Genomic DNA, 13,553 nt, shown 5'->3' with positions numbered 1-13,553 from the left:
GGAAGATACTGTTTTCCCAGCTATTTTTAGGATTTGGCACCTGCTGCATCAGAGCAGCAATGCACAGATGGTCGAATGGTACTACTTTTTTATACATTGTTCTGCCAAAATAAATCCCTTTGAAACCCGTATGAGAATAGCAGCCTCCTTAAAATGTAGAAGTGAGTCATATGCTGAAGGAGCACAGCCATCGCACATGTGAAGTAGGAGTTTCAAAAGTGTTGCACACACTACTCTGAAAATACATCACAAGACAGCTGTTGCTAATGCATTGAATTCATGCGCTGCAGAGCATGTCAAACTGACGTGTGCAGCTGACGAACATAAAATGCCAGCAGAGAAGCTGCTTTGAGCAGCCATAAACAAGACCACATAGGGAGACTCAGCCTTGCCTGAAAGCTCAGCTCTGCATGAGGCACCTGGCTAGACCCACTGAGAACTCATCAGATTGTTGTTTTATCTCTGTGTTGATCTAACACTGTGTCTGGGTGGGGAGATGCTATTTCTCAGCTATTCTTAGGGATTTTGGCACCTGCTGTAACACAGCAGTAATTCACAGGAGGCCTGAATGGTACCATTTGACACAGTGTTCTGGCAGGCCGTCTTCTTGAAACTCAGTTGTCTCAGCCTTTTCCTGGGATGGATTCAGTCCTACCAAAAGTGGAGAGCGACTCTCATTGACTTCAGTAGGCATCCTACCCCACTTGCTCCAGACCTGGTTGTGGCCCTCTATCCCTTTATTAGAAAAGCATCAGGGACAGTCATTACTGAGATGTCACACACGCGCACCCCCACCTCACATCTCTCTCACACACATTCTTTGCTATTTGGACAATAGCAAGGCTCTAAATACTATGACTCAAGGAGGCTTAATTGGATTTACTTTGCAAATAAAGAGCTCTAATTGGGTTTTTGATGACTGATTTGCAAGTCTGAGTCCTCAAAGAAGTTGAGGTGCCTGCTTTTTTCAGTTAATCAGGTTTCAAAGGTGCCCAAAGGGCAGCAAAATAGATACTTATTCAATCACCATAGATGTGGACTCTGAATAATTCATACATAACATGAACTCCGTGATATGGTTACATTACTTGTAAAATGACATCTTTGGGAATTACTGAATAGTTGTCACTTGTTTTTCATCCTGAATGTTATACAGTACAAATAGGAAATAAAGTATTATTATTGGCAGTGAGAAACGACAAGTCTTGTTTTTTTGCTTGTACACAAATTGTTTCCATGTTTCATTAGTCTCTGGAAGTATTCTGCTTCTTTCCTCTCCTTGGGGACAACAGGAGAAACTTAAACTAATGCAGAGTGTAACCCCGTGAATGCCATTCTCCTCTAGCTGAATGGATAAGGTCCTTGATTTATGCCTTTTTTTTTTTTACCTCTGTAAAATAATTATATGTATCTGAGGAATAATATAAATCAGCTTGTGCCTTATTTTATATCTTTGCAGGACTCAAGAAAATATGAACTGAAATAGAGATAATGGCAAATGAGTACAAAACAAGCACAGAAAAAGATGATTTGATAATTACATAGCATCAGTTAGGAAGCATATAGCTTATCACTGTGTCTGACTAACTATCTTTCTTAGGGTGAAAGGGGCCCTGTTTTTTCTCATCTACCTTTTAAATTCTTATCATAAAGAATACTTTTTGTCTTTTTATGGCAAATTCTTGCTTTTAAAAAATCATGGAAGGGCAGTAAAAGTAAAAACAGTTCTGGTTCAATTGGTTGAATTGCTGAGGATAGTATACGGATTACAAAAAGTCAATAATAGAACCCAACTCTCAGTCCCTTGCTTTTACAACAAGACAAAAAAAAACAACCCATGGTATATATTTCAAATGCTTATTACATTGACTTCATAAAGACAGCATTCATCTCTCTCTATCTCGGTGACACTTTTTTTTTTTTATGGCAATCCCACAGATGGGCCTGAACCAAATCTTGGATCTGAACAATCACAAACTTTTGAGATGTTTGAATCCAGATTTAAATCCAAGCTTCGTGATTGGCTCTTTTTCTGCTGACACACAGCCCCAGACTTAACCCTCCTGAACTTTGGGAAGTTCATACCCAGATCTAGATGTGGATCCACACTTTGCAAATTAGATGATACTATGCTCATCACAGTGTAAGTATATGGATAGGAATATAAGAATTGCCAATATTGGATCAGATCAGTGATCCACCCAGTTCTGTATTGTGACCCTGTCAGTGGCCAGTACCAGAGGCTTCAAAAGAAGCCCAGTATTGGACAACTATGGAATTATCTGCCCAAACGGGAAAATATTTTCTACCTGCCATGTGTGAGTGGTTGTCTTATGCCCTGAACCATTAGAGCTTTTATTTTGTTTTCATCCTATGTATTCTACCTCTGGATGTTCTCATCCATATAGATGTCTAATCCTTGTAAATATCAGTGATAGGTGGACAATTAGAGACAATAGCTCAGACCTATCACTCACTGTAATACAGTGAGACTAAAAAAAGGCCAGGTAAAAAAAGATGACACAAATGTAGGATAAGCCAAATATGCTGTTGTATGGGGTGCTTGGGAGGATTTTTTTGGCAGGAAATATTTGTGAGTAATATACACATCCCATATTCAGAGTTTGTGTGTGTTTACCACCCCATGTGACTGAAGTCTGTGAGAGCATTATTCTCCCCCCCCGTGTAGCAAAGAGCACTGTACAAAAGACTTCTTTTTTTTTTTTTTTTTTTTTTTTTAAAGAATGTTCTTATCTTTTGTAAAACATGGACCCACCCGACACTTGGACTAGTCTGTGGGCCTCACCCCTGCCCTTTTGTTTAGAGCATGGAATCATGTGATGAACTGAGTTAGCATTTTGCTGTTTATGCTACTCAGACCTCATCTATTTTGCTTTACAAGAATATGCCATTCTCCTGTGGGACTCTTTTGTGATGGTCGTGATATTGTAAGGGATTGGGAAAGGGGGATAGTGGTTATATGATACATTAGACCTGTAATAACTAGTCTGGGGATTGAGAGAGCACAGCATTGGCACTTTAAAATATTAAAGGGCCTAATTCTGATCTCATGCTTATGTAAATCAGGAATAGTGCTGAATGAATGATTCAGGTTAGTTTTTTATGGTTTGTGGCTGAGCTGAAAAATTTGGGGAGAAAAAATCAGTTTACTATTCGGTTAAAAAAAAATTTTCACTCAACTCTAGTCACAGTAATTTCACTGAAGTCAATGGATTCTCCCCAGTATAAAACAAATGTGAAATTAGAATCAGAGCCACAGAATCCAGTTTTCAAAAGATGCCTAAATAGAATACTTTCTTGACATTTCAACTGGGATTTATTTGAGGTGCACACAGTGGATGTTATGGGTCTGATTCTGCTATTATTTTGGCCTTATACCAGTATAAATCCATTGACTTCAGTGGAGCTATTCCTGATCTACACCAGTGTTATTGAAGTGCTCTTTGTGCCTAAGTGGGTAGGTCCCCAATGTGGAATTTGGACATCCTGTTTTAATGATTATGTTTGGATATGGGTCACCTTGCATTTGCTTGATCTAGATAATAGTCCAGTTTGAACAGGACCACTGTTGCTCTGTGGTGTAGATGCTTCTACATCGATGGAAGGGATTTTCCTTGGAGGTAGTTAATCCCTCTCTCGGAGAGAGGGTAATTGGGTCAACAGAAGCTGCATATTGACCAGGGGCTAGGCCAACTTAACTGTGGTGCTCAGAGTATGAGATATTTTACAGCTCTGAGTGACGCAGTTAGGTTGACCTAAGTTTTAGATGTAGACCAGGGCTAGGTCATACTCTATGCCAGATACATACAGGCTCACACTGGCTGCATGTTAGAGCCACTGCCACAGGGGAAGCCCTGGGAGGGTCTGTATCTCAAAAGGTATAATTCCTTCTGAGTTCTCCGTCACACAGAACAAATGAGCAAACTACACATCCTTTAGGATGGTGTAGCATATTCTTCCTCTATCCTAGCCAGCTCTGTCACTTGGTGCAGAAGAAGGAGTAATGCAAGGAGATGATAGCCTCTGCCCCCAACTCAGGGGCATGAGGAGGGAGTGTTTTTGTGTACCTCCAAACACAGGGGCTGCCATTGAGTCCGACACTTATGTGAGGGGCGCAAATGGTGGGAAAGCTCCTTGTACATGCACCCAGGGGTCAGGACCCAGATACAAGCAAACCGGCCCTTTTTGGCAAGGTAAAGAAATTGGATGATACAACTGTCTTGTTCTCACTTTGACATTTAATTAAATGGGGGGCTTGAGCATTTCTACATATCGGCCCATTTTGGATTACTTGGATATAATTCCTTTTCACAGACTTTCAGAATACTAGCTGTGCTAGCTGAGCGGCTGATTTTACAGAAAGGAAAGAAAAGTATTCTAGAAATAGCACACTTTAAACCTATTGAAAATGGACATCAGTAAGATTTGCCTCTAGTATGTGTGGCCTAGCACAAATTGGTTCACTCAGCGAAATGAATATTATTGACCAGATAGCTGGGAAATCTTAAACCACATATTAGTATGTACTGCCTCTGTGGTTACCTGCTTTGGAGGCCATTTTGTCAAGATTTGCCCCAGTTGAGGCCAACTTGATTTCAGTCTGACAGGATAACTATGGTAACAGTGTGCTTCCAGGTATTCATGTGGGTAGTGTGAAGAACTGGACAAATTCCAAACTTCTACTCATTGTTTGTTTTATTAACACCCTGAGTCCTGATGTGTATAGTGCTTGAACATCTGGGCAGCTAGGATTACAGAAAGAGAAGCCTGTGGTTTGGGGAATGTTTTAAAGTGTTGTTGCAGTCCTAAAGCTATACCCGAGGCTTCCGTTGCCAGAGTAAACCCAATTTTCATGTATGTTGTTATTACTTACATTTTGCTGGGCATTGTGGCTGCCTCAGCACGATATGGACCATAAAAGAGGACACAATCCCCACTCTGAGGTGTGAGACAAGCAAAAGATGATGGACCAGCTACACGCAACACAGAGGGTATGTCTAAGCTGCAGCTGGGAGCAAATCTCCCAGCCTGAGTAAACAGACTCGCACTAGATCTCTAAAAAGAGCAGTATGGATGTTGTGGATCCAGTGGAGACTCTGGCTAGCCAGCTGACCTTAGATCCGGGGCGGGGTGGCTGGGCTTGAGAGCCCAACCTGCTGCCAGGGCCGCAATGTCCACAGCTATTTTTAGCACCTTAACCTAGTGCAAGCCAGTGTCTCCAGGCTAAGATGCTCACTCCTAGTTGTGGTGTAGACATCCCCTGAGTGACCAGCAGATGGAACTATGACCTAGCAGTGTCCTATTTATGTGTTTATTATTATTATTTGCTATTTATTAAATAATCAATGTGGCTCTTCAGCTGACGGCTGGCCTCCCAGAAGACGGCTATGGGTTTGTCTACACTCAGCAGTGCAGCTAGAGCGCTTAAGTATGCTGCTGTAGTATAGACACTTATTACGGTGATGGAAGGGTTTTTCCCTGGGGTTTACGTCAGCTTCAAACCCTAGGTCGGTCTAAATTTTAGGTGTAGACCAGGCCTGTGCATTTATTTATTAAACAGTTCTCCCACAGCATAGCCATCTTGTTTATAGGGAAGAGGAGGTCCGGCTGGAGTATAATTCAGCATATAGCATATATATTTGTTTAAATCAATAAACAAAGAAAGCAGGCCTGTGCAGTCTCAAACTGCATCCTATATTGCTGCAGAGTAGACTAGCTTTTTGGCCATGTTAACCTAGTTCTGCCACGAGAGCAGATACATGTTATACCCCTGCTTGGTTATTTGTTGAGCTTCACGTTTGGTCTTTTAGCCTTTTTTTTGTTTTTTTTAATAATATTTTTATGATCATTTTGTTACCACATTTTAACAGTTTATGCAGATTTCTCAAGGGATCTTTTAACTTTATTGTACAACAATTCCCCCCCAAACATAGCATGTACGGCTCATTTAGAGCCTGATTCGGTAAGGTACTTATGTCTTACAGTTAGGCATTATTAACACAATTCAGTCAGTCCTTTGACTTCAAGGGGATGGGAGGTTAGGTCTTAGGGACACAGCCAACTAATTACCAATGGCCCAATCCTGCTAACACTTTCTGGTGGGTTGGCCCCAGATCTACAGAGATCCTCAGGCACCCAGTTTTGGCTCCACTGAGTTTCAAAATATTCAAGATATTTTAATTCAGATTCAGGAATTTAGTTTATGTTTTTAATATCTCATAAGTCAAATAAGTCTTCCAGTGGTTGTCACCTGCAAAATCAGATCATATGTCTTTAAATTTTAAAAGCGCTCGGTATTGGTCTAACTCTGCCTCCGTCGAAGTCGATGGGAGCAGAGAGAGGCCGACGTTCAATGCTTTTGAAAATTCCCCCCCTACAGGTGTACCTTTTGGGGGCCACTTTTTGGACAGGTCTGAAGTGGAGGGATAATGTTGTGTCAGTGATAAATTGTGGAACAGCTGCTTTAATAGTAACCCTGAAACATACGTAACTATGAAGTTTGGAGAAAACGCATTCACTTCCATCTCTTTATGGGCAATGGACTGAGACAGGAGACCCAAGAGCTGCATATAGAAAGGAGACAAGATGATTGAACATTACCCTCACCTTCCTCCCCAAGGAGTCTAAATGTACCTTGGGAGCAATGTCACCTATGCCGCCTCTGCCTCTCAATTAGTGCCACCCGCTTCTTTGCTTCGGAGACCTCTTTGCTTTATTGTTGTTTTTATTATTTTTGGTGTGGTGATGGCTTTTTGGCTTGAAGAGAGGCGGTGGCCTTCGAAACAAGCCTGTCTGCCAGCCCGTCTTTAATCTCACCCTTCGCAGCTGCTGGTAGCGGGGTGAGGGGGAGGACTGAGTGGGGGATTTCTCCAGTTAGCAGACAGAGGAGCAGCACGTTTCCAGTATCCGTCCCATACAAGTGGTGTTGGTTTTCCTCTCATGTTTGTTGGGGGACAGCTTTTGTTTGTTTTTCTTGCAGCAAGGCAGGAAAGTGAATCTGGAAAAAATACAGTTCACATGTCATCAGTAATTACTTGGCCGGAGTGCCTGGCACTGGCTTGCTGACAGTTTAAAGGCAGGGAGTGGGTGAGACCCAGCTGCAGCCAACAGGAAAAGAGAGAGAGATCTTAATCTGACTCAGGCTTCACCAACCTTCCACTCCCCTCCCCTCCCCCTTCATCCTTCTCCTCCCCGGGGAGCTATGGCTACAGCTCCGCACAATTAGCTTTCTCCATTTTTCAAGGGGCTTGCTGTTCTGTGGCCTCCGCTGCTTTCAGTCGTGTTCACCTTCTTTTACTTGCTAAATGCAGTATGTGAGGAAGCAACCCACCCTAAGGAAGGCAGTGCTCCCTGGATATCAGTGAGGCCTACAGACTTGCCCCCCATGCAGGAAAAAAGACAGAGTAGTTTAACCTGCAAAGTATGTGTGAAGAATGATGATGATGAGTCTGCAGATGGCTTTCAACATTGATTGTGAATTCTTTTGTATTTACTCCCACAAAATCTGTGAATGTGAATCAGTTCAAATGCTGAAAATGGTACCTTCTACAAGGGCTAAATAGTGCTGTGACTATCTTGCAATAAACCACCTGGAGATATGATCCCATTGGAACAAAGAAAGGGCTGAGACTGATCAATACTTAGGTGGGAGATCACCAAGGAAAATCTAGGGCATGGTAGGATATTGTCCTGGTGAGTCAGTAGGTGTGGAACTCTTCTTTGTGTCCGTATTGAACAAATGCTTTAACATAATGCACTGTCTTTCAGTTCTATTGTACTTTTATGTAACAGTCTGGGAATTTAGGCCTGATGTAGGGTGCCAAGTTATGGAAAAATATAAAACCAAAACATCTGACATGAGAGTGTGAGGGCACACAAGGGAAGGTTTTGGGGGCATCAGGAAGAGGTGGGCATGGGTGGTTCAAAGACTTGTGAGGAAGGTCTGGGGGATTCACTGGAAAATCTGTCAGCAGAGGTTGAGTGTCAACATATGACAGGCCTGATGGGAGGAAAACTCTGAGAAGGCAGCCAGCCTGCTGTCAACAATGTCACTGTCACTAGCTTAGGTAGCTGGCTGGTCTTTCTGTCAGGTGGCTAGTCTGTATGTGTTACAAAATCTGTACAAAAGTGTCCCGGGGGACCCTGGGACAAGCCCTGGAAACAAGGATGTTTCTGGGACACATGCTTACTCTGGGTCTGGTTGAATTCCAATGTGTATAGCTACATTCTTCCTACCAAATCTCCCATTGCAATTTTAGTAGGTTGCCATGTTCTTCTTCACTTCATGTCCTAAATTGTTGAAGTGTTGCTATCTTCCATAAAACCTGTCACTTTCTGCTGGGGTACATGAAGCCTGATGGACAGTAGAATCAACCCAGTTTTGCTGCAAAGGGACGGCAACTTAATGCAATTTGCATTACCCCTTTATGGGGTATAGTGTCCTCCCTCCTTACCACCCCAACTGGCTAAGTAGCCATGGCTTTGCCTATTCCCATCCAGTCTCCATTCTAGCCAGTTGCTCCTGAGAGGAAGCAACTTAGTAGAAGCCCCTGAGCTGCGTCAGGTATAGAGGCTGCAATTTCTGGTCCCTTTTATGCAGGCCATGAGAGCTGGGGATGAAGAGAGGGAAGTTCCTTCTTCATTCCTCCTCTCACTTCCCTTCAGCTGTGGAAGAGTGAGAGGCACAGTTTAACCCTCAGCGACTTCCTCCTCTGCATTCAAATCCTTTTGTAAAGCTTGTTTCTCCCACAATGCATTTCAGTCAAAGCTCTCATCCCCACTATTGGCCTGGTCCTCTCCTCATCGAAATCAGCTACTCAACTTCCATTAGCTTCAATGGTGCAGGAGCAAGCCCTATAAGAGAAGTGGCTACCAAAATAGGTTGACAAGGGCCTGATTTCCTTACGCAGCTTGAAATAACTCTTCCATTCTTGCTCACTGAAGTCTTTTGGCGCCTTAAAAGGACGCAATCAGCGGATTCACTCTGAAATCTGTCTCTTTGTTCATGCTGTTTTTCTCCATCACATACACAGATTTGCCCAGGAGTGCTGGGTTATTACTACTAACTTTTGGACTTTTTGTTGTGTCTTTAAATAAAAGAAAAGAACATTCCAGTTTTGGTTTTGGGGGAAAAAACATAACTAATGATACAGAACTTACACAGAGACTTATGGGTATGTCTCAACTGGGATTAAGAAACCCACAGCCCTGAAGCTCATAGCCAGGGTCAGCTTGCGGGACTCAAACTGTGGGGCTAAAAACAGCAATGTAGATACACAGGCTGGAGCGTGGGCTTGGAGACCCTCCCCTGCTCGTGGCTCCAGCCTGAGCCTGAACATCCACTCTACAATTTTATAGCCCAGCGGCCCCAGCCTGAGTCAGCTGATCCACACCAGCTGTGACCATGCTGTTTGTCTTTTATTGCCGTGTAGACATACCCTAAGAACACTTGGTAGTGTCCCTTTAACAATGCTTTTGCATGACAGAGAAAAGAACATTCTGCTACCCTACGCTGGCACAAAGTCTTTTCTAGCTGTGACAAGTCTGGCTTTAAATCTCAGCAAGAGGTCCTGCTTCTCACTAGCAGAAGTAGTATCAAACACCCAGCATTGGCACGTGGAACATTTAATGAGATGGAACAATCAATTATCTTCTGTTTTGCTGCTTCTCTTCAGCTTATTTGTCTGTGTCCCTGTTGAAACTGAAGAAATTATCCAAAAATTATTTCCAATAAACTGTTGTCAAATCTTTTCAATCCTAACTGAATATATGGTAATCATTGTTTTCTGTCCCAAGCTGTTAAGTATTGTTGTGTGCTGCTAAACTGCTGCTTCATTCTACTTCAAGTGGGATAAGTGAAGTGCTCTCTGTTCACGGTGTTGTCGTGGTTACATAATTAATTAATACGTGTAAGGCATGCTGAAGTTCTCAGATGAAATTAAAACTGGATATTGTTGAAAGTCAGTGGCATATAAGTCAGGCCCCCAAAAATCATGAAATTGACTTAAAAGTCTTGACATTTGCCTTCTGGTTTTTGAGCTTTTTAAAATTCATGTTTTCAAGCTTTGTTTCCACATCCAGAAGGGCTAGAAACATTATTTTATTTAATGAAGGCTGAGATTCTTATGATTACATGACTCCAGGAGCTGGGTTTTGAAGGAAATACCAAATAGTACAAGATTTCTGATAAAATTACAAGAGTTTGCAATATTGAAGGTTTTGCTGATGCAAATTCTTACTCTAGCATGCAGTTATAGTTCATGTTTATTACCTCAGACATTCACATTCTCCAGGCTGTGCTTCTCAACTTCAAAGAAAAAAGTTGTTTAATTTGCAACGATCTGAGGAATCTCTTCTCCAGGCTCCCTAGCTGTACCTTGGAGCAATTGTTTAGAACATAGCTCCAGAAAATCCATCCCAGGTATTATGTTGAACCTAGGTCTTTTTAGACGGGGGTGGGGACAGATTCTCCACCTTTCCCAAACTCTTTTTAGATATAAGGAAAGTGGAAGCCCTGGGGATTCAGGAACTAGCACAAAGTTGCCTTAGTGGACTTAGGAATTTAGTCAGTGGAGACATGTTCAATAAAGTTCACTGTTATAAGTACTTTTATTTAAGAATCCTATAGTAAGAAGGGACACAACATGTGCTGATTATTTTAACCTCCTGAGCAGAGCCTTTTTCAAGTAGCCAGTTCTTTGTGTGCACTGTACAGCATTATATCGGCCGTGTTGAAAAGATCTCAAGGCCAGAAGAAAAGTTAATGACACTACACCAGTTTACACTAGCTGAGAATCTGCCCCATTGAATTTAATTGTTACTCCCAGTTTACAATGATGCAAGAGCTAAAAGAATCATTGTAAATGAGTGGGAGTGAGAAGGACGTTGGCTATAGACATAAGATGACATCATTACCCAGTTTTGGCCTGCATTGATATTACTGGTTCAGAGTGTTTGTTTAGTTTCTTTTTTCAGAGTAAACACATTTATTTTTGGTAAATGATGCTGCAAAGTGGTTCCTTAGCAGGGATTGTAATAAGGTGCGGGTGAAGGCTTGGCAAATAGATTTTGGAAGGTCATTGCAATCTCATCCAGGGCAGCATTGAAGAAGGCCTGGATGTGTTTGTGAGATAAGAAGATGAAAGGGGTTTGATGTGAAGGACAATTGGTGTCATTATGAAAACTTTTGCAATTAGGTTGTTAAAAGATGTAGTAAAATATGTGAATCACTTTTAAAAAAAAACAACTTTTTATCTCCCTTTGTTTTCTTTACAATTCTGGGAATTCATCTACCTTTTCTTACACCTGTATTTCATGGAACTTTCACAAAATAGGTTTTATATTCCGCTTTCTTCTTTAAATTATGTGTAGTTTGTATTCTTTGCCTTCTTAGTAACTGGAATGAATCTCTGGACACTTGTAAGGCATGGATGGGAGGAGTGAGAAGAAGAGGGAAGGAAGTGTCCAAGAAAAGGCCGAGAGAGTTAGAAAAAGGTTAGGACCTGGTCTACATGATCTCCACATTCTGGTTTCTGCAATTTTTGGAAATTTTGAAAAAAAAAAAAAAAAACAGGTTTGAAATTAAAGCAACCACTAAACCGTTTAACTTGCATAACTAGAACTGACTCAGTAAATTAGCACAGGTCTCATTGACCCTGGCAGAATTACAGGGGTCATATTTTGTATGGATGAAATGTTCTATAATTTCTCCAGGGTATTATGTGCAAATAGGCTTTTCTTCAACAGCAGGCATGCATGTCTTCTCTTTTCACCTTTCTATTTATTTTATCAATAAACAGATCTTCTGCGGACAATGACAATCTTTACTTTCTATTCATCTCTGTGTTCCCATATGTCATAGGTTTGGGTATTTATATTAAAAATGAGAACATCCACAGTCCCATTAGAAGTGATGTAAACCTTCATCATTTTGGGCTTATGCCAACCTCTGATAGGGGTAGCTAGAAACTTCTCCTGTGGACACGTTTTCTATTATTGCCCTCTATGAGCTTTCAAGCTTCCAGTATTGGCCATTGTCAGAGACACAAAACTAGACTGTATGGACCACTGGTCTGATGCTATATGACGATTCCTAGACCTACACCCCTGCCACAAGTAACCTCAATTCAATACCAATAACTTTCAGTCCTAAGAAAGATAATTAAAAAGAAAGGAGGAAGCAAATAACCAGCATATTACTGCTGAGGTTGGTGATCAGCCCCTGTGTCATGTACTGTGGAGAATAGTGATATTACTTTTGGCTTATACAGCACCTTCTATCCAAGCATCTCAAAGCACTTTACAAATATTTTTATGAATTGGACCCTGATTCAAAAACCCATTGAAATCAATGGGAACTTTTGTATCAGGCCTCACCAAAACCTCTGAAAAAGTAAGAATTTCTCTTATTTTTTATTAAAATGGCTAAGATGGAGGCCCAGAGACAGCAAGTAACTTACCCAAAGCTGCATACATTATTGCAATTGCAGAAGGCACAGACAAGCAACGGGACAGAGGTTAGTAGCTGTAAGGAAGAACCTATATGGGACTTGCAAGTGTAAGTTTGACAGGTTAAAGATGCAAGAGAAGAACTCCTGAATAATGCAGGTGAGGAAAAGGATGGATAAAATAAAAGAGAGAGAAAGGAAGGGATGAAGAGAGTGAGGAAAGATAGGAGCAACGAAGATCAAATGAAGGAGAGGAAGGTGAGGAGAAAGACACCAATTAAGAGAGGTGGGGTTGGGTTACTCAATAGTAAGCACTATGCCAGGTAATACATGTTTGCAGGAAAATATATATAATTGTTACGTTTTTAATATATTCTTTTTGTAATGTATATTCTCAGGTTCTCTGTACACTCCTTAAGAATTAAGGCCCTGATCCTGTTGATTTCAATGGGACTTCTCATGTGCTTAAAGTTGAGTAAAAACTACAGAGTCTTGTCTCCACTAGGATTTTACAGTGGGATAGCTACTGCAGGTTAGTTACCTCATTGTAAGAACCCCACCTCTTTTGGCAGTGAAGAAATAGCCTGAGTATCAAGGGCTCAATCCTGCACTCCTTCCTTCTTCCTATGGCTTCGCCTGCAAGTGTTAACTGAATGAGGACTGCCAGAACCAATTGGGTTCTCATGGAGTTTACTGCTTAATACCATGACTAGCAGTTGTTGCAGAGAAGTTTTAAAATCCTGTTTCACTGATCTTCACAAGTCCAGTGCAATGTACACTTTTCTCTGTGCTTAATGTACTGTCATCTGAAAATTGTGCATTACTGTATATTTCCCTTGAAATTCTACTTAGTTTATTAACTGTGATTCAAAACAATAAGATGATATACAGACTTGGGGTCAGATCCTTAACTGATGCAAATCAGCACAGCTCTGTCTCTCATTGTGCCAATTGACACCAACTGACGCGCTGGCACTAAAAATGGTCGTACTGAGCAGTTATTTGTTCAGTGTGCAATGATAGTATAATCATTGAATAGCTCAGACTCGGAACTAGGGTTAACATGACAGAGCAAGTAGATGATCA

Source organism: Emydura macquarii, unplaced genomic scaffold, assembly GCF_026122565.2.
Source record: "Emydura macquarii macquarii isolate MOO-44397 ecotype Brisbane River unplaced genomic scaffold, CSIRO-AGI_Emac_v2 contig_1477, whole genome shotgun sequence".
NCBI classification, from domain to species: Eukaryota; Metazoa; Chordata; order Testudines; family Chelidae; genus Emydura; species Emydura macquarii.
Note: the sequence above shows the minus strand (reverse complement) of the source record.